Below are 21,378 nucleotides of genomic sequence, written 5' to 3' on the forward strand. Positions count from 1 at the left end.
CTATTAGAATTTCCATCAATGAAATAACCTAATTTCCAAAATGCTGAAGGTTAGTTTCTCAAAATATTAACATTACCACATGTCATAAGTAAAAGTATCTTACCTTTATCAACTAAGAGACTATAAAGTTGGATAATTACTGTCAATGATTTATTGGCTTGGTTCAAAAAACATAAAGTTGCTTGTTTTAAATAAAACAAAGTTCAACTGAAGTGATAATACATTACTAATCTTATAAAGCTTCCCGTGTTAGATTTTTTCTATCTCCAAAATGCCAAATATGCATATTAAACTGAGATTTTTTTTGCATATTATTTCTATACCCATTTCCTGTGTGAATTTTAAGTACACTTTCGTAACAATCTTGTTTGAAAATTAGAGTGTGGATTGTTTACCTTTCTGTTTAACATTTCATTGTCAGCACCTAATACAGTGAATGACTGGTACATAATAAATATGTAATAAAAGTTCTAAATTATCTTGATTAAAATCCATATCTATCCTAGTTTTAAGCACTTGAAGACAGAAATAGGTTCAAATTGCACAGAAACTTTTGAATAATCCATAGGAAATGTTAACATAAGTGCAAATTATCTGTTGATTAAGATATGGAAAACCTTTGAGATTTAGAATTACTTCCTGATAACCCTGAATTCAGAGGTATGGCAAAGACTTATGTAAGGCACGTTACTATTTTCTGAGTATATGTACAAAGATGGTGGGAGAAAGCATGTAAGATTTGCTGTGTTCCAAATATTTGACTTATCTGCATGGAACCAGCATGCGGAAGACAGAAAAAAGTTCACTGTTCTGCTGGATTAAGCCCACCTTGGTGCATGGAATGGAAGAGATAAAAGACTAAGGTCCAGGTGTCAAGAACACTCACTGAACTTGCTCTCACAGGAGCAGGCACTGAGCAAGAAAGAATGTGGGAACCATTGCTTTGTACTTTTAAACACACAGTGACTCTATGCAATAGTAAAATATGGCTCAGTGAATGTTCAACTAAGTCTGACCAATCAGAATAATTTCTTCTTTCATGGTGGAGTAGCTATGATGGGAATGGACAGAGGTGGGCCTGGGATGGGACGAGGGTACTTTCCTTTTGCTAAAAACTCTAAATTTGCTTTAATTTTCCTATAATTTAAGCCTAATTTAAACCCTTATAAAAATGTGTGGACTTTTTAAAAAAAAGGTAGGTACTGAAACTAAGTAAGATGAGGGTGTTGAGGGGGAAAAAATACCTGATGATAATTTTAAGAAAAGGGAGAACTGTTGCCGTGAAAATTACTAGGATTGTTTCTGTTCCAAACACGAGAATGCTATAGTATTTTACTTATTGCTATAATTAAATAGAAAGTCACTTGCTGTCTACATCTGTTAATATTACCAGAGACTTCACTTGAGAAAATTTTAAAGTATTTATCTACAAGTCCCTAAACTGAACTTCATTATGAATTATAGCACACAGTATCAACAAGCTGGCAGGATTTTGACACCTCTCCTGCCTCCTTCCCTCCCTTCCTTTCTTTTCACAAGGCAAGTAAATGGGCACATGACAAATAGTAGAGAATAAAACCCTTATATTCATTATAGGAGTTGGGAATGCGGACTCTCACAGTAACAAACCGTCTGGTTTTAAATCTTATCTCTATGCTTTACTAGCTGTGAGACTCTTGGTAATTTACTCAATATCATTCGGTGCCTCAGTTAGCCCACCTGTAAAATATGTAATAATAACGCCTACCTCTCAGGATGCTTGTGCAGGGGAATCCATTGTGTTTTAAAGCAGTGTTTAGCACAGAGTAAGCACAGTAAGTACCATGTTATTTTTCACTTCTCTAAATATGCAAAACATTTCCATTTGGATCCATAGTCTCAAAATCTAATGATCATTGATGTAAATAGCTCATTAGCTAAATGGAGAAAAAAATGCTACAGTCATTATTTCTTTAGTTTCTCATTTTTTTTTAACTGAAAACCAGAATCACCAATTCCTGGCATTATCTGTTATCAACAAACAGTCCCAAGCCATATTTTTTAGAAGATTCTGAATATTTGGAATGAAGGAAACTTAGAAATAGTAGAAAGTAAACTTTTTGATTTTGCTAATATCAAGTAGAAAGATGAAATTAATGATGATATATGTAAAAACTCTGTAGAAAACTCATACAGAAAGAACCTCAAGTACTCATAGCATCCTTGAAATTCAAATGACAGCAAATGACTAATTCTTAAATCAAGAACCCTTCACTAAAATTAAAAATATAAATGCTTTCTTTTTCTTGCTTTCTTGTAGGAGGTGAAAGAGTACTCAGTAGGTGTCAGACTATTTTAAAAATCAGGTTATAGTGGTGATATTTCAGAAGTATAAAAACACTAAGGCAGATCTCATAAATGACCTGCTTTAAATAATATTATGTTTAATAGAAACTTAGTAAGAATGCATTAAAATTGTCCAATATAGTTATAGGAGAGAATTTTCCATGAATTTCAGTTATTTTTTTAGATGATAGATTATATGGTTATATGTCACAATTAGGTTGCAGATTATATAAATAATGTTCTAGTATGGAGAAAAAATTACTACTTAAATTAGATCTAGTAAATGTGTGTCTGTATGTAATAAATAAAATGATATGGTTTCATGAATGTCAGCATTACATCAATCCAAACTAGATTGGCATAGCATTTAACTCAGATAAGGCATCGGCAATGTCAATGCTTGTTTTTTAAGCAATGCAAACTTTTAAGCAGGAGGTATGGTGTACTTAGGAGAGGCAGTTGATAAAAACAAAGATACACAAACTGGGATGTGGTGAAAAAAAGTAGTTTAATTAAACATAAGAACCTGTTTAACATGTGCATCTTTGAGCTGATGAAAGTAATCCTTACAGATTTTCCTGGTTCAGGCTGCAGTGAGATTTGTAGATGAATTTGTAACTAGAAGCAAACCCAGGCCAATTTCCATTTTTGTTCTTACCTGTTAAACATGTCCAGTCCCTGTAGCATAGAGGACTAGATTGTCCATGGCATGAAACAGGCTTGAATTCTGGCCCTATCACTTAATATAACCGTGTATACTGCTTAAGCAGGCAAATTACTAAACATCATCAGTTTTAATTTTCCTGTCTGCAAAATAAGGATAATTCTCATTCTATCAACTTTAGAAAGTTGGTATGGTTCCATGAGAGAATGGATATAAAAATGCTTTGAGAATTATATGATGCTTTTAAAATATAACTTATTATTGTTATTACAGGATGAGGGAAAACTCATCTTCCTCTACTATATTTGCTACCAATTTCTTCCAGAAATCTATATAAAAATTGAGCATTTTAGCAATACTCTTAGCAATGCTTAGATGTTAAAAAACACATCCAAACATGTAAATTTCTTTTCAAACAGTTCTAAAAGTAATATATACACGCTGAATGAATTTGTAAATACAAAATGAGATCACACTGACTACTTCTTGATTTAACCATTGATAATTCATTTTGAAATTTTAAATTTTCTTTGAATTTTTTCCTCTGTGTGATATTCAAAACCAAGTTGTGAATATGCATCATATATTATTCAACATTCTGCTCATTTCACTTAACATTTTACTAAAAGGAAGTTTTAATTTATTTGTTTCTATATCTTTCCTACTTTAAGAATCTTATAATACTTTAGAGTAAAGCCAACTCTGTGAGCTACTATGTAAATGAATAAAACAAATTTTAGCAAAAATAACCCAAGTAAATATGTTAGAAATTCATATGCCTTAAAGGATATCCTTATATTTTTGTGTGTTGGTAATTTAAAAGTTTCATAGACTATTCTGATGTTTACATTTAATTAAATATCATGTACAAATTTTAATTATAATTTTTAAAATAAAATATGTTAAATGAAGACTGATCCACTTGAAAGCTGACATAAAAGCTTTAGGAAACTTTCTTTAACTTAAGTGAGGTGGTACATATAAAAGCACTATAGGAATAAAGATCACAGGAATGTAAACAAAATTCTGATTAAACACTATAAAACTGTTGCCTATTCCATATTTTATTAATATTTGGTAAGAGGCACATTATAGAGAATGATTAAGCATTACTAGTTATCTGTCAATTATTTTATTAAGATCACATTTATGTGGTACAATGAATTTGAAAATATGAAGTATCAGGTATATTTTATTGCCCAAGATTGCCTGCCAATTGGCAAATCATTTCATAGACTATGTTCTAAGATATATCATTTTGTTAATATCCATATCTATAAGATATACCTTAGTATGCGATTAACAGATGAAAAAAACTCTAAACCAGGGATACTTTTGTCTTTATAATACATTAATTGGAGACATGATTATTAGAAACCAGAACAGTAACTCCAATAACCTTAAAATTAATTTTAACCTTAAAGTTATAGTGATTTCAAATGAGGTTAGTGTATTTACATAATAAATTAAAATTTCTAAACTCGTATTACGTTTAATGCTGAGGTCATATAGAATATGAACTATATAATACTTTAATAAATTAATAAAATGAAAACAGTAGAGAAATGTCAAAAATATTTGTGTTCCAGAATAATCTAGAGGGAATTTCTGGTAGTGTAAGTTAATACATGATGAAACATATTACTTTATAAAGCATTCCAGTACATACACATCGATAAGATTCTGTCATTAGGGTTAAGAGAAATGAATTTCAGAATTGATTTTAGAAACACCACTTTTATCATGCTTATATCTTCTAATTGACAGTTCTGGCCTTTAAGTATTTTTAAATCATAGAGCTAATCAGTTAAAAAGCAGAAGGAAACCCAACAATCCAACTCATGGCATTTGTTAAAATATGCCTCTGCAGAAAAGTGTTATGAAACTAAGTTAAAATGAAGTAGAACCAAAAATAGACATCATTAATCAACTAATGACTATTTAAAAAAATCTAGTTAATAGTGTACTACTTGGGTTAGGGTGGTGAGAAAGACTGAAATAAATGCCAGACCAAGTTTGGTTGTCTTACTGTACTTGAAAAAATTACAGTATACTCGGTCCATATACAACCTTGGGGCTCTTTAACTGCCACTCTCAGGTTTCTAGCTTTACCATGAGAAACAATGTTATTAGGTATAAGTGTAGAAAAAGAACTGAAATGTCCCTTAGTGCAAATAGGTTTCTTCCTCCCTTTCTCTACTCATTCTTCTATATTTCTATCTTTTTATTTTAAAAGGTAGAAATACCTTACAAATAGATCTGATGATTCCCGAAGGACAAGTCACTATTCTGAAACACTCAATTCAAATGAGAACCTTCCAAATTAGGATTTTGTGAAGCAGTGGAAAGTCATGGCATCAAACACAGATACACAAGAGAATTTCTTACGCAATGGACTACGTATGCCTCAAAGCAGAAAAGCTGATGGAAGGCCAAAGAACTTACAGATTAAAAAAAAAATCAAATGAAACAGGTTCACCACTTTCCAAGCTGAAAGGCAACTTTGCCACTGTTCTCACATAATTGTATAGTAGATATAACCTGGTAAGGTCTAGTTTAGAAACATTTAAATATATATATTTTTTAAATTAATATATCACAAATATAGCAATTGGCAATAGGTGAATAGATACATTTATACACTAAAGAATCACTTTGAAATCTTAACACTATTCTTTTAACTTTAAAAAATAAACTGGCAGTGAAAAATGTTAATGACTACATACATATGCACACTCATATAGTCACATAAATAACTGGTTAAATATAGTTTATAATGCATATAAAATACATGAATTTATTTATAATATGTGATACATGTATGTACACATATATTTAATACATGTAATTTTCAGTGTTTGCAACATCTCATCTTAGAATCAGACTATGCCCAAAATCTACCCCTCAAGCCTTTGGTGAATAGCTAATGAATTCAGTATTCAAACCGGAATTAATATTGGCTTGAAAATTTAAGACAAAGTCACTTATACTAAAGATTTACACTCTTTACGTGAAAGAGTGGTTATTCTATTTACAGGTATACATGAAAAGACTCTACCAATCGCAATAAATTATTGCAAATTGGCTGGAGTTTCTAATTGCCACAAAATTCTCCCTTGTGAACAACTGTGACTTACATATTAAACGTAAGATCCTAGCCAGTTTTTGTACTTGTTTCCTTAAACCCAAATGGCCCATATCAATAATAGAAAGCCATATAAGAAATAAAAAATTAAAATTCTGTGCTTTTCAACCCCAAAGAAAATTATCAGCATACTAAAGCATGTCTGCGTCCTAAAAATGCAGTTTTTATAGGCTGGTGTTTCTGGTAATAATTTTCACAGTAAACGAGGCTCTATTTTTTATTTTAGTTTAAAGGTGTTGCTGTGGATCAAATATAATTGGTGGCATCTAATAATAAACAAGCCCCTGAATAATAATACTTACATGGTTTCTCTAAATTCTCTGGACATCAATAAAATATAAGTGTTTCACAGACCAATAAGAGTCCTTAACATTTAATGTACAATGGAGGTATAAGTTAATTTTCCTTTTTGGACAACTTAATAATATAAAATTTCTCTAATAGCTATATATTAAAAAAAGAAATCTATTTGAGTATTAGCCAGATAATTAGCCTGATTTTCAAAGGCTTTTTGGCATTCCTATTTCATATAGTACTTTGCTTCTGAAATCAACATCTTTATTTAATATCCTTAATATCATTTCTGATAATGAGTCAGTGAAAAAAGTGATTAAGCATATGGTACAATGCAGGAAAAAAAAAGGTGCAGAATTAATAGCCAGTTGACTTTTCCCAGGTCATCCAATCAACTATTTGAAGAGTTAAAAATAGAAGCTAAGTCTAAGTCCCACAGCCACTGCCAGAAAAGAGCCCGACAACCTTGCATTGTGGTGGCCTCAACCTCTCCTGACATTAACATTACCTATATTGAGACACCTTCCAGTGAGATTCGGAGTCATTTCAAGGCTAAGTTTAACTTATGTGGGCAGAGGTAGAAAAAACAGTTCATTAGCATTTGGGAAAAGACGTGGTAATGAGGTCTGGTTATAAAATGCCCATGAGAATAAAAGTGATAAAAATGAAAAACATTTACTAACCTTTACTATGTATATTTTACATACCACACTAAGTTTATTTTTATGTCATTTTCTTCTTTAATCCTCACAACTACTCTGTGACTTTCCTGTTTTGAATATCAGGAAACAACTCATAGAGGTTAAGTAACTTACATAAGTCGCATTGCTAGTAAATGGTAGAGACGGGATTCAAAGCCCAATTCATTTCCTGAAAGACATGATCTAAACATAAGTGAGAGCCAAAACCTCCCAAAATAAATAAATGAAAAATAAAAATAAACAGAGGAAGAGAAGTGATTAGAATACTTTAAAAATAATGTTTAGAGCTTTTTGATTGATCTTGAAAATTACCAAAAGTTTTCTGAGAGCTCTAAGAATAAAATTATTATCAATCTGATCAAAAACATTAACTTTATAATCAGACACTGTGAGATCAACCTAACTGCTTTGCTTTTATAACACTGTAACACCATTTTATTTCATTTTCCATTTTGAAGGGAAAATTTAAACATTTAAGTAAACATTTGTTTTACTTTGCCTAAACAGGTTAGTGATTTTTTTTCTTAAAAGATGACCAAGATGCCAATGTTCATCACCTTATTTAATGGACTGTTTAGTTGTCAAATCATGTTAGCGTCAGATTTGAATTTTGTGGTGAAATAATGACTTTATGAAGTCCTGTGAAGATGTGACAGCCAGATCCGCTATCTCAAACCCGCATGTAGGTGGAACGAGTTTCACTTGACTGTGATTCTACTTTCTTTATAATTGTGTTCTTTACAATAAATGAGACTGAAAAAGACATGGAGATAAAATAACCACCGACTAAGATTTTATTATTATTATACTCTGTGTCTTGCCTTTTGAGTTTTCTAAAAGTCCAAATCTGTTGTAGTTGAAGAAAGGGGAATATCATATGTTTTCCTTCCCTGGGTAAATGGCCTATGCTGGATTGAGTGTCTTGAAATGCTTACTAGATAAATCCCAAACTAAAATATGAATTACCTTCAATATCCATCTCATAAAACTCCAGAGGGAAGAGCATATGTTGGGACAAGAAACGGGAGAAGGTAGTCCCATCCACAGTTCACTGCTGCCATGTCTACAAAAGTAATCACAATGAACTTGTATATATCAATTATTTTGTATTAGGAGGGCAGCTTTAAAAAATAAATGGTATTAATTCATTTACTTGTTCAACAAATATTTTGTAAATGTCTATGCTAAAGCCAAGTACCATAATGACTATTTGAGTTGCAAAAATTTCTATGCTCTTGATAGTTATGAAATAACAACAATTTACATTTGTTGAATGCTTACCATAGGATATGATGCAGATAAGTTCCCTAGAAATGTTAACATTTATAAAATTTATCAAATGCTACTTTCTCATGCCTTGCTTTGCAATCCTGGGTTGTTTTCTGATATGTAGAAAATGAAAGAAATGTAATTTAGATTTCTCTTCTACAGGATCACCAGCTGTATCTCAGCTAACTTTTACCAGTGGAAATTTTCAATAGGTACATTTTTCTTACCATAAAACCCTTCTGTACTGATCATTAGGTGATTCTAATAAATAGGGTATGTAACAAATAATTAAGAACATCATTCCCATTTTATCTCAGCTTGACTCACTGCAGGAAAGCATAAATTTGATGCAAGCAGTTTCTCCAAGAACAAATCACTTCCTTGAGAGTCAAATGAGAGATTAACTTAGATGACAATAACTTGTTCCAATTTATTTTGTTCCAATTTTTATTTTGAGTTGTTTTAAAAAAGTGCTAAAATAGTCTTTTCAGAATGAATCCTTCTTAAAAATTCATTCTTCTCCAGTAAGCATATCTTATAATTAGAAACCCATATATGTAATGTTCCTTTTCTAAAATTTTGATATATTACCACAGTTATCCTTTAGAATTTGCTGGTTTTTAAATCTGAATTTGTATGTGGGTAAGTTTGACAGATTATTCTCGGTGATTTCATTGGATGCCTACCAAGTCAGATTCAATGTTATTTCTGTAAGTCCTAGCAAAATTAAGTTTTGTCTTGGCCATTTCCCACTACATTTCAATTATCAGAGAACATGAGTATGAGATATCATGGAGAGAAAGTTAAGAAATGGCACTAAAGATATTACTGACTTTTCTATGTTTATTCAGTTATATATTCTGCAATATATAACTGAAGAATGCAGTAGGTTGTGCTGCTGCTACCACTGCAATGACCAAAAATCTGATGGCTTTACCCTTTGGTCTCACAGCGATTGCAGTGCATTGTTTAAGAAAGTGTGGTCATGTTGCTTCATCCTTACCCTTTAAGCATGTTGATGTCTAATTCAAGTAAAACATGATGTAATCTCCAACAAGCCTTCTGGTTTCTCCTCTGTTGGATAATGTAGTCAAAATAGTTTTCTGCTGAGGAGGGTAGTTAAAAGTCTTGCCAATTCTGTTTACATTTCACATATTCCAAATATTCTGTAGTTTAGCTTAAAGAAGATACTCTCATGACTGGACTTTATTCTATTTTAGGATAAATTTTAAAAGATTTTTTAAAGAGAAACTAAAAAGCAACAAAATAAAAAAATTACCATAATGTAGGTGTGTAAGTTTGAACTAGAAAACAGACCAAATTTTAGATTAAGTTTGATACAAATGACCTAGTGCTGGAGCTTAAGAAAAAAAAATTACATTAGCCATAGATATTTTCCACAGTGTTGTCATAAGACTTGACTGACATCTGATGCACTCTGTAATAGTTTGAAATAACAAGTATGATTGAGACACTTAAACTCTTTTAGTACTTATGTATATTAATAGTATTATTTTCTCCATAAAAAAGTGAGACTATTTCCTTGCTCAGATCATGTTAAATGGATTTTCTTATATTACTTGAACTCATTTTAAGAGTTTTAAATGGTTCTAGAACATACAGAAGTATTATCTGTTGAAGAAGGTTATAATCTTTATATTCAATGTACATATTCAAATTATAAATGTTTTAGCATAATTTTTGACCCAACAATACTACTCCATACCACTCCAAGCCTTCTTCCATCAAAAGTAAAAGCACCAACATGCAAAGACATAAGCACTGCTATGTCCTTTACCACATATCTTGAAATCAAAAAACAATTTTTAAGTTAATAAATGTATGTCAATGAGTTTTGACTGAATAAATTGTGCCACACTTATGTTTAACATTACTAGGCAACTATTAAAGATAACATGGTAGTGTTATATGCTGTACATCTTCAATGTAATCGTAAGACAATGTACTGAAAGTGTTATGCAACAAAAAAATTACTATAATGTGATATACACATAGAATGAAATAGTATTCAGCCTTAAAAAGGATTGAAATTCTGATCCATGCTACAATATGGATGGACTTTGAAAACACGCTAAGTGAAATAACGCAGACACAAAAGGACAAATATTGTGTGATTCCACTTGTATGAAGTACCTAGAATAGGAAAATTCATAGGCAGAGAAAGTATGAATAGAGTTTTCCAGGGCTGAGGGAATGAAGGATTATTGTTTGATGGGTATAGAGTTTCTGTTTGGAACAATGAGAAAATTCTGAAAATGGATTGTGGTGACGGCTGCCAAACATTGTGAATGTAGTACCTAATACCAGAGCATTGTATACTTAAAAGTGGTTAAATGGTAAATTGTGTTATATATATTTTGCCATAAAAAATTTTAAATTATAAAATCTGCTATAAAGTACAAATTTACTTCATATTGGGCATATTATGAAGTTCCTACCAAATTTCACTTTGTTTAGAAGTTTACATAGTTATTATCATATTTGGGTACAAAAAGGGTATTTTGGGAAACATAAAGTAACAACTTAAGTTGTCCTCTTAAGTTTTCTTTCCCTCCATCTGTTTTTTTCTAGATTAATGTTGTTCACACCTCTTTGAATACTAGCATCAGCAGGAACCACGCAAGTTAGTACCAGCCCCCTTAAGTTTCAGCTAAGAATCTTAATGCATTTTTATGCATCTAAGATGAGCTGTAGCTCACTTAGGCTGGCAATTGTCTTAAAACTTAGGAGGGATGAGCATAACTTGTCATTCTTTCCTAAACGTGGCAAAAGCAAATGTATTACTACAGACAGCATTACTAACTCTGAGGTTGATGTAAGTCCATCTTGAAAAACTGAATTTATATCAAAGTAGACTATACACCAGTCAACTGCTAGCAATTTTTTTTTTACATGTTTGTTAGTATAGTACTCTAAGTCCAAGAAGTGCTTATTTTTTGTAAAAGTGGAATTGAATAGAAAACCCTAAATAAAACATTTGGAATGTACAACATTCAGAGCTCCCTCTGGGATGCCTTTTCCATGAATCAAGGTTCTTTGAGTCACTATTCACACTGACATTTGTTTCCTGGTCATCTCAGCTGTCTTTGTATCAGTGCTAGTGAAGAGCTCTCATTGCAGGTCCTCACATTGTTTAGGGAGAACAATAGAAGGGCAACCTCATACTGAATACAGGAAATGCATGGGCTAATAAAGGACATATATTGTCAAAGTGAGCCCAAATAGATGATCTTAACCATTTGCTAAGGAGAGCTTTAGTGGATCCATAAACATCTGCTCTTGTATGCAAAATCATATATGTATATGTTTGTATATGTTCTTGGGGAGAGAATGCACAGACTTTATTGAATTATCAAAGGGTTTACACAGCAAAGTTTGAAAAGCTCTGGAAAGATTAATCACAAAATAATTTTAAACTACTCTGATGGCTCTGAACTTATGTTTTCATAAGGCTTTCCTTCACTCTGTTATACTTCAAAGAGCAGGATGGTAATGTGGAAAAGGACCTCTGCCATTTAGGTGACATCTCTGAGCCTCAGTTTTCTCAATGTAAAATTAGCATATAGTAGAAGCATTAATGAGGTCCATAGATGAAGGTCCCTAGCAGGGTGCCTTGAAATAAGATAAGTGCCCATAAATGTAAGGTGCCTTCCCCTGCTTAGAATGCAAGCATATTGAAAGCAGGTACAACGTTTTCTTCAAAGTTTTGTTTTGCTATGCTTACCATGCTTTCAATATATATGAGCTAATAAACATTTAAGAGCATGTAATCTCAAAATATCTTTTGTAAATTATTATTATCTGAATGTACTATCACTGTATTTACTACCATATAAGGATTTAAAAACAACTAAAGTAGTACTTGCACATATAATGAGAGGCTAACTTGACTGGTGGAGAGGGGTAGGCAAATAGATTTATCCCCCTGGAAAATAACTCATTTCTTCACTAAAATCAAATTGCTGAAGACCTACTACTGCATATATGTAGCTAGGCACTATACTATGAGCTGCAGGTAACAACAAGTTGTCAGTCCCAGACCTTGCTCTCAAGGGCTATTTGAGAAGAGCAGACAAAGCATGTTCATATGAAAAGATAAACCAAGACAGAAAGTGCTAAAGGGATTTAGACAAGAGAAAAAGCACATCTGAGTGGGGAAGGAAGGTGGGTATGGGGAATGCTTCATGGAAGAGGCACTGTCTGATGTAAGCAAGGTTTCAACACTTAGCAGGATGGGCTGAAGGAATAAGCAAAGACATACAGGCATGCTATTATGGGGCACAAATTGGAAATACAGACCACTTGGTTTAGGTTGGGTGTGAGGTACCTAAAGGGGATTAGTGAGAAAGTAGATTAAGAGGTGTCATAGCGCCTGATACATATGACTTATTAACAATACTTTTTAAACACAAATATTTAATCAAAGGAAGAGAGCTTATAAATAAAGACATAATAAACTGCGTGAAATATTACAGAAATCTGGCAATTATGAGGTCATCGGCAACTTTCAAAATAGCATTTTTCTACCCATTGTCAGTGGAGTAACTGGTTGAAAAGAAATAGACATTTCTTCTTCAGTCTTATTATTCTTACTTTTTTTTCTTTTCCATTTTTCAAAATCTTAAGATACGGCTATTTCAATTGCAGCTAATGGCAGTAATGCAGCACCAGAAAATGCTCTTTTGTTATGAGAGGGCAAATTTGACTCCTCGATTTGTACTCTAAGATGCTGATAGCACTGACTGCCTGCCAGACAATGTTTTTTAATGTGACTGGAAAGCAAAAGATTGACTTCGATTCTTTCTTGTCAAACCTACAAAAGTGCCTACAGTCCACTTAGCATCTAATCATGTACATCCTTCCATTTTTTTCACACCTCTTTTATTTCTGAACACCAGCCACTTAATTTTTCCTTTCCCTGGGGAACATTTAAAGAAAAGGAAATAAAGTCAGTTTCACACATGAAATCATACATATATTTCTGCTTTAGGTTCTGAATTTAGAAACTTCCCTTAAATTTGTTTAAACAGAACATGGTACAAATTCAGAAATCCCTTAATTATCTCCTTCAGTTGCATTAAAATGAAAATTAAAATTTCCATCTTGTTTTCTTAATTCCCAATGACGTTTCTCCAACTCCAGTCTGTAAGTTAGTGGATTAATCTCACCTGTAAAATCACTGGCAGGTATTACTAGGCAGCACCAGTCCCCTGATCCTGACCCTATTTCTTGCCAAAGAATTTAGTTTATTCAGAAACCAAATGATAAACACTTTCAATTTCTAACTCTCCTTAGGATATTCTCATGCACTATTCTTCAACAGAAAGATGACTCTTAACATCACAAAAAATTTTATTGTATATCTAAGATCAATGCACTGATCTATATATATATGTATCTTCGACTAATTTATTTAAAAGAATTATTATATTAATATTTCATTTCTTATTTTTCAGAATCATGATTTATATGGTTAAGTATTTTAATATTAGGAAAGAAAGATTGTAGAATAGAGGTTTTTGTTGTTGATCATGTTCTTTGTTACCTCTTCTAGTTGGTGTGCCTGAGTCAAAATTCTAGAATCTTGAAAATTTAATATTTCAAACCAAAATCATGCTCAACATGTAATAATAACCACCACCACCACAAACCAAAAGAAAAATTGGTTGTGAATTGGTTGTGAGGTTTTTAATATCCCAGGAGACAGTTCCTAGAATGGGCCACTTTATAGGGGGCTTTGCCCACCCCTCTGCTTCCTCTGCCTCATATACTGAAGGTGGAGACAAACAAATTAATTCAAATATTTGGGTTTTTTTTTTGCAAGTAAGCCTAGAGCTATAGCATTCAAATATTTCTAAAATGTATTTTATGAAAAGGAAATTTATAATCAGAAAGGCAACAATAACATATGATAGAATTAACATGATTTTTCAGAACCAGTATCTTTGTTTACAAACAATATTGAAAAAGGAAAGTAAGCAGAGATAAATTTTTAGCTATAAACTCTACCTCCCCTTTTCATTGATCTTTTATTTTAATTTGCTAAAATAAAATTACATGGCTGTTGAGTCAGACTGTCTCTATAACTGCAAGTTTAAAGATAACAGATCTCCTTTTAAATAGAATATTGGCACACAGACACCCCACAATCTGGCTTATTGCAACTGCTCTCTGTTGGTGAAGTGGCATATTTGCAATCCCCATAACAGCCATCTTAACCATTTCATAGCGTATTATTCTAATGTACATCTCTAGGTGGCAACAAGAATAGGCATTTGAGCTCAGCCGCAAGGGGTCTGGGGGGGAAACCGAGGACAAGCGGTAGAGACCTGTCAAGGGAGACACAAACTTGCAGATGCTCCAATAACCTGAGGCTTGGATTGGGCAGCTCCACTGGCTTTCTGACTGCCTATGGGAAAAGCCTCTCTGGAAACGCTTTTGGGGTTACTGGGGAATCCTAGGGCAAACAGATGGCTTGCTTTTGGCGGAAGACTCACCCCAAACCCTAACAGCTAGTTTTCTCAAAACCAAGCTGAACTCAAAGAGCTTCAAGCAAAACCGGATAGACTGGCATTTACATTTTTCCTTCCACCTGTGTCTACGCAGAGGGAACATCCCTCACACCCCAATATATTCTGTTTGTCCTCTCAAGCCTTCTGGTAGCCACAGCGACTACAGAAGGGAGTTATGGGAAACCATATTGGTACTGGGCTAAAAGCAGGCTATTTCGTTCCACGCCTTCGGGGAAAGGACACAGGTATAGCATAGAGAGAGAATACCAAATACGAAATCCTGTGTGAGGCAATGCCCTTCCTGGGTCCTTGACAAAATCAGTCATGGAGCCCAGGTAGTGGATGAGAGCTGACAAGAGTTGGCCAGTGAATGGGCACCACGACTCTGAAAAAGATCAATGAAATGATTGACAGAGAAGGTGGTAACTGAAGGGAGAAGCTATGTCAAGTGCTGCTCAACCCGAGCTGAACTCCAGGAGATAAGACAAGTTTCTCGTCCACATAGAGACTCTTTCTACAGGTTCAGAATTGAAGCAGGTGTTTTGACATTGAGATGTGCACAGACCCATTCTGATAACTGGAAAGGAACGAAACCGAGAACGATAGAAAGAGAGGGAAGATTTTTGATCACTCCACAGGCTGCTTACTCCAAATCCTGAAAACAACCGAGCGAAGGTAGGAGGCGGAAAGGTAAAAGAGCAACTCAAAATTATTTTACATTTTGAACCCTTTTCACTGTCTAAGCGAACCTGGCATTGAAATGGTCGATCATCTTCAAAAGAGTACAGAGGCTGAACGCCCCCTTTGTCTGCCCAGTGGCACCGCTCCTCCGATCTCCTGCACTCGGCCGATGAGCACTGCCATCCCAGTTGGTGATCCTTTTCGATTGCAGAATGCCGCAGGGTTACCCCCTTCTTCCTTCTGTACCGCAACCCCCGTTATGCCAACCGAGCCGAAAGCACCGCGCCGTGCGGCCCAGGCTAAGAACCGCCGTCTGCTTACCTTCCCCGCACCGACTCCGCGCGCGTCCCGGCGCCCGCTGCCCCGGGCCGCAGTCCCGCCGCGCCGGCCGCGTGCGTGGTCAGCTCGCGCCGGCCCCCGCCCCACCTGCCGGCTGCAGCTGCTCCCGCCGCGGAGCTCCGGCCGCATGAAGTCATCCCCCGCCCCGGGCCGGATCACCGCATTCCGCGCAGCCGCGGGGGGGGCCGGACCGCTCCCCGCCGCAGGGAAGGGCGCCTGGACGCTGCGCCCGATGACCCTACCCCGCAGGGTTGGAGGTTTATTTTCTGTTTTGTGTTTTTACAGATGCAGCACCGCTGGGTTGCGCACGGAGAGAGAAGAGCCGGAGAGACTTTCTCTGCATAGCGTCCTTCCTCCGAGCGCTCCCCTGTCACTCCGGCTGCATGGGCAGCTCCATTCGGCTGCGTGGGTTTCCCACCCTCTCCCTCTTCCTTATCAGCTTTGTTCACTTCGCCGAATGGGAGAGCTGGGATTGTCTTTCAAGATAAACGTTTAAGCACTCCGAAAATATTTTAAATGGGTAATGCATCTTTCTATGCCCCTTGTAGCACGCTCTAACACACACACACACACACACACACACACACACACACACACACACACACATACACACACACACACACACACACACACAGCCAAACCACTCACAATTATGAAAGCTGGGACCTGTCGCCCTCTTGCCTACGTAATAAAACGGGAATCTCCCAAAGGAGTGGAGAAGTGGGGCAGACCAGAGGAAGCGCTCAAGGAAACAGAGCGGGGTCGCCCCCAGATTTTGTTACTGTTTCGTGATGCTCTAGTAGACAGATGTTCCCTCCAACACCCCTTCCCCCCACTCCCTCTCCTTCGCGACCCCTACCCTCCCTGCAGCCTAATTGGACAGACTGCTCTAGTGACAGCTATTAACATTTGGAAATTAAGAAGCAGAATCCACATTAACAGATGGCTCTATCTCTTTCCCTAAGAATTGATCAGAATTTGCCTGGGGAATGAAATAAGCATATATGCATATGCCCTGGTCTTTACCTCTTTAAATCCACCCCAGCTGTTAACAAGGGTGTGTGTGTGTGTGTGTGTGTGTGTGTGTGTGTGTCTTCCTCTCTTCTCGTTTCCATTTGTCTCTTTCCCAAATTACTGACCTTATCAGCAGTTTGTGGGGTGAGTGTTAAAGGAAAAATGGGCCTAGAATTTGCTCTCTTGGCAGCTGAGCCAAGGTTTCTTTGCCAATTATTGAGTCATTTCCAAGTAGGGAGGTTCCGTGACACTAGGGCTCTGTGAGGATGGAGTTTCCTCATTTGACATGCCTTGCTCTTGGAGTTGCCCACCACTGGGGCCTGGCCAGCTTTGCACCGCGCATTGTCCAGCAACCTAAACAAGAAAATGCAATTGCACAAGGCCAGGGAAGCACCTTTGCTAAATAAACTATTTTCCTCTGTTTATCAATTCCAAAATTGGGCAGCAGTGTACCCAGCGGTGTTCCAACAAAACTCAGCATGCTTGGTCCCGGAACGTATAATCTTTAAAAGCTAGAACAATTTAGTTCATCTCTCCAAGCCTGGCTTTTATAAAATTAGGCCATTAACATTACTATAGAGCAGGGAATTCCTAATCTGTATCAAAGGGGTATATGAATAGAATTCGGCAGTGTCGGACTTCGATGGGAAAATTTTTCATTTTATTAACCTCTCACTGAAATTTAGCATGTGTTTAAACATAAATGTAGGCAACATACCAGAAGAATGTTAGGAGTACCTGTGACTTTGTCACCAATAGAAATCACAGATAATTCTCTATTGCGGGCTTTATAGGTATCTCAAAATATCACTACTCTCGTGTTGTAATCAAATCATCACTACATTTTTGTTTCATATAATAGACTATATTTTTGAATGGTTTTGATTTAAAGAAAAATTGAGGAAATAATACAGAGTTCCCATATATCCCACTCCCAGTTTCCTGTATTAACATCTTACATTAGTTTGATACCTTGGTTACAATTAATGAACCAATATTGATATATTATCATTTACTAAAGTCTATACTTTATTTAGCGTTCCACAGTTTTTACCTAATGTCCTTAATTCCATTCCAGGCTCCCATCCAAGATACTGCATTACATTTAATTGTCATGTCTCCTTAGGCTCCTCTTAACTGTAATATTTCTTGTTTTTGATATCTTGACAGTTTGGAGGAGTAGAGATCAAGTATTTTGTAGGATACCCCAGTATGGCAATTTGTCTGAAGCTTTTCTCATGACAAGAGTGGGGTTGTAAGTAACTGGCAGGACAACTGCAGAGGTAAAGTGCCATTTTCACCATCATATCAAGGTTATATAACTTATCAATGTGATTTATGACTGTTGATGTTGACCTTGATCACCTGGCTAAGGCAGTTTTTATCAGGTTTCTCCACTATAAAGTCATTGTCCATCCCTCCCATACTGTGCTTGTCCAAAGGAAGTCACTACATGAAACCCAAACCTAAGGAGTGGTAAAGTCAAGCTTCACCTTTTTAAGGACAGAGTATGTACATCAGTGTTTGGAATTCTTATGCACAGGAGATTTGTCTATTCTCCATTAAAATCCAATTATTTATTTATATCACTATAAACTCATGGATATTTATTTTATACTTTTGGTAATAATCCATTACTACATTTTTTTTTTTCAATTTTTTCCAGCCTTGGCCATGGGGAGCTCTTTCAGTTGATCCCTGCGCTCCTTTCACACACCCTCTTTGGCAGGTGAGTGTGTGTGTGTGTGTGTGTGTGTGTGTTTGTGTGTATGTATGTATGTATGTGTGTGTTTTAGTAATTCCTTACTTTCTGGCATTATGAGATGCTCCACTCTTATTTTCTTCTCCCAGTCCTAGAATGAGCCATTTCTTCAAGGAGCTCTAGTTCCTTTTATTGGAGAATGGCAATAGGAACCAAGATTTGGGCTCTAAACATGGTTGTTGCTGATGGAGTGTGGTTTTGTTTAGGCCTTCTCAACTAAGAGAGTGAAGAAATATATGTGTATCCTCACCTATGTATATACACATATCAATAAATATTTTGATATGTAACCATCTATATCTATGTTAAGCTAATATGAGTATATTCTGATGTCTGCAGCTTTAATCCATTAACACATAGATCATTCTAGCCTCCTCTCCCTTCAGGGGTCTCCAATAGTGAGAAACATGGCTTCCACCATCCACTGTTTATTTACTTAATTGTTCAATTCTAGTGTAGATGTATATCAGTATCAAAATTGTTAAGCCATTCCTCAACATCACAATTTTTAAGTACAGTAGTTAACAGAACCCTCCTATATTTTATAATATTGAATGAATTTAAATTCCCATATATTTGTATAACATGAACTTTGTTTTAAATATTTTGATGCCTATATTTTAAAATTGGTGATTTTTTGCAGTTATATATATATTATATTTTATGTATTTAAAAGCATATTTTGATAATAGTTGCATAGGTTGCTCCAGATTTTGTCCCATGACAAAAATAGGGTTAGTATCCTAACCATAGAGGATTACTGTGAGGATATAATGAGAGAATATGAAATTGCTGACATTTAATAAGTGTTATTCTTGCCCACTTGGGAGGCTCCTATCTCATTTGAAATTTCCAGATACCTTGAAAGAGAGAAGATGCTCAGCCTTAATAATTTATAATTTAGTTGAAAGATTTGCTAGGTCTCAGGTGCTGGAAATAAAGGTCCATATAAAGTAAAGGGGTGGGGTGCATGATGAGAAGGTGAAGGGAGTCAGAACACTGAGATGACTCTGAAGGTTAGAAGTTCTGTATTTGAGCAGACTTGGTTTTGGATCCTTATGCTCACAGCCTGTCTTCTTTCTGAAGCAAGAACAGTGGCCATTCCATAGGCTTGTCCTTAGGACAAGATGTGTGATCTTTCACTTCAATTTGTCTGATGCAGCGAGGATGTAATTGTGGTGACTTAGGACTGTCCCAGAATGTATTTTCTTGTCTTCCCTGGTATAGTTTCTATTCTGTGAAGCCAGATTCACTGAAGGTATATAGACAGTTTCTCCTGATTAATATAGATTCTCATCTAGCAAAGTACTCTTGCCAGGTGTGTTTTTATTCATGGAAGGGAATCAGTCTGTTGATGATGCAGGGAAAAGACAGACGTTTAAGACATCAGATGGCAGGGTTTAACTGTGTCAGATACTATAGGATGGTAAGAGGCACCAGGAAACCAGAATGAAAAGGAAAAAGAATGGGAAATGTCTTATGTCAACATATAAGGCTTGAATCTGTCTTCTTTGAACTTGGCATACACCAATATGTCAGATAATTTAATTTAACGAGTTGGGTGAAAGAAATCATTATTTTTTACACTATAACTTTTCATTGCACAATCTTCTTTAAAAACTAAACTTTGGATCTTGACATTGAGGTCTACAATGCTTTTTTTTTTCTGATATTCTCGAATTAAGGGAACAAATGGCCTAATGATATCAAGAGTCTCAGCAAGGGAAAATGTGAAACTAGAGCCAGAGACCCTGTGTGTCTGGAGCTGTCATGTCAGCATTTAGAACCACTCCTTTGGGTTAAGGGAATCCTTCCAGAAGGAGCTCATTTAAATGCAAATACACTATCTGGAGGGGGTAACCGAATATCTCATTCACAGCCATTAACAATTTGGCAGAGATTAGGTTCTCAGATTTATTATTGGGAGGAGTTGTCAGGGTGATTTGGCTCCAGCATCTGTCACCCATTGACTGCCAGGTCTCCTGCTCTCATCACTCCGTGGGGTCTGTCTAAAGCTGGGGACTTGGTTTACTAGGAAAGAATTGGGCACTTAGTGCATGACAGTCAATACTGTTTTACATAATTTAGACTTACTAGAAAGGGTAGGAGGAGGATTTCCATGGTAATAGTACTTTTTTTGGTGGTGGCTGCTAGGCTTGGGTTGGTTAATCATGTTCTATGGAAGAAATAAGACAATGAAAGAAGGGGAAGTGACTATAAACAGAACAGAAACTGTTTCTTTATACATTACTAAGAATTCACCTTGTTTTTAATGGTAAGGAGTTGACAGATAATTACTGATCTATATAATAGAGCTACTATGCTGTAACTGGGACTCTATATTTAATTGTGAAATATCTATTTGCTTAAGTGAAATGCTCAGTAAGTGGCATATGATACATTCAATAGTATGGTGTAAGTAATTCTCAAATAAACGTTTTTAAAAAAAATCATCACTAGGAAGTCATAAGAAAATTTACTGAGGCAATGCTGTACATTTCTTTCATCTAACATCTTTTTGTTTGTTTGTTTTTGGAGACAGGGTCACACACTGTTGCCCAGGCTACTAGAGTACTGTGGCATCATCATAGCTTACAGCAGCCTCAAACTCCTGGGCTCAAGCGATCCTCCTGCCTCAGCATCCTGAGTAG

At 35.5% G+C, this 21,378-nt stretch overlaps 1 protein-coding gene across 2 annotated transcripts in view; it reads right to left on the minus strand.

Annotated features, from left to right (window-relative positions):
• Window positions 1–16,098, minus strand: part of PKIA (cAMP-dependent protein kinase inhibitor alpha) — an 83,542-nt gene extending 67,444 nt beyond the window's left edge. Inside the window, exon 1 of one of the 2 annotated variants that reach the window (XM_045560700.1) lies at window positions 15,934–16,098. The gene's annotated coding sequence lies outside the window, so the exon portion shown is untranslated. The remainder of the gene's footprint in view (window positions 1–15,933) is intronic. The other variant, XM_045560702.1, reaches the window with a different exon arrangement.
• Between the last annotated feature and the right edge of the window lie 5,280 nt (window positions 16,099–21,378).

This window comes from Lemur catta, chromosome 9 (assembly GCF_020740605.2).
Source record: "Lemur catta isolate mLemCat1 chromosome 9, mLemCat1.pri, whole genome shotgun sequence".
NCBI classification, from domain to species: domain Eukaryota; kingdom Metazoa; phylum Chordata; class Mammalia; order Primates; family Lemuridae; genus Lemur; species Lemur catta.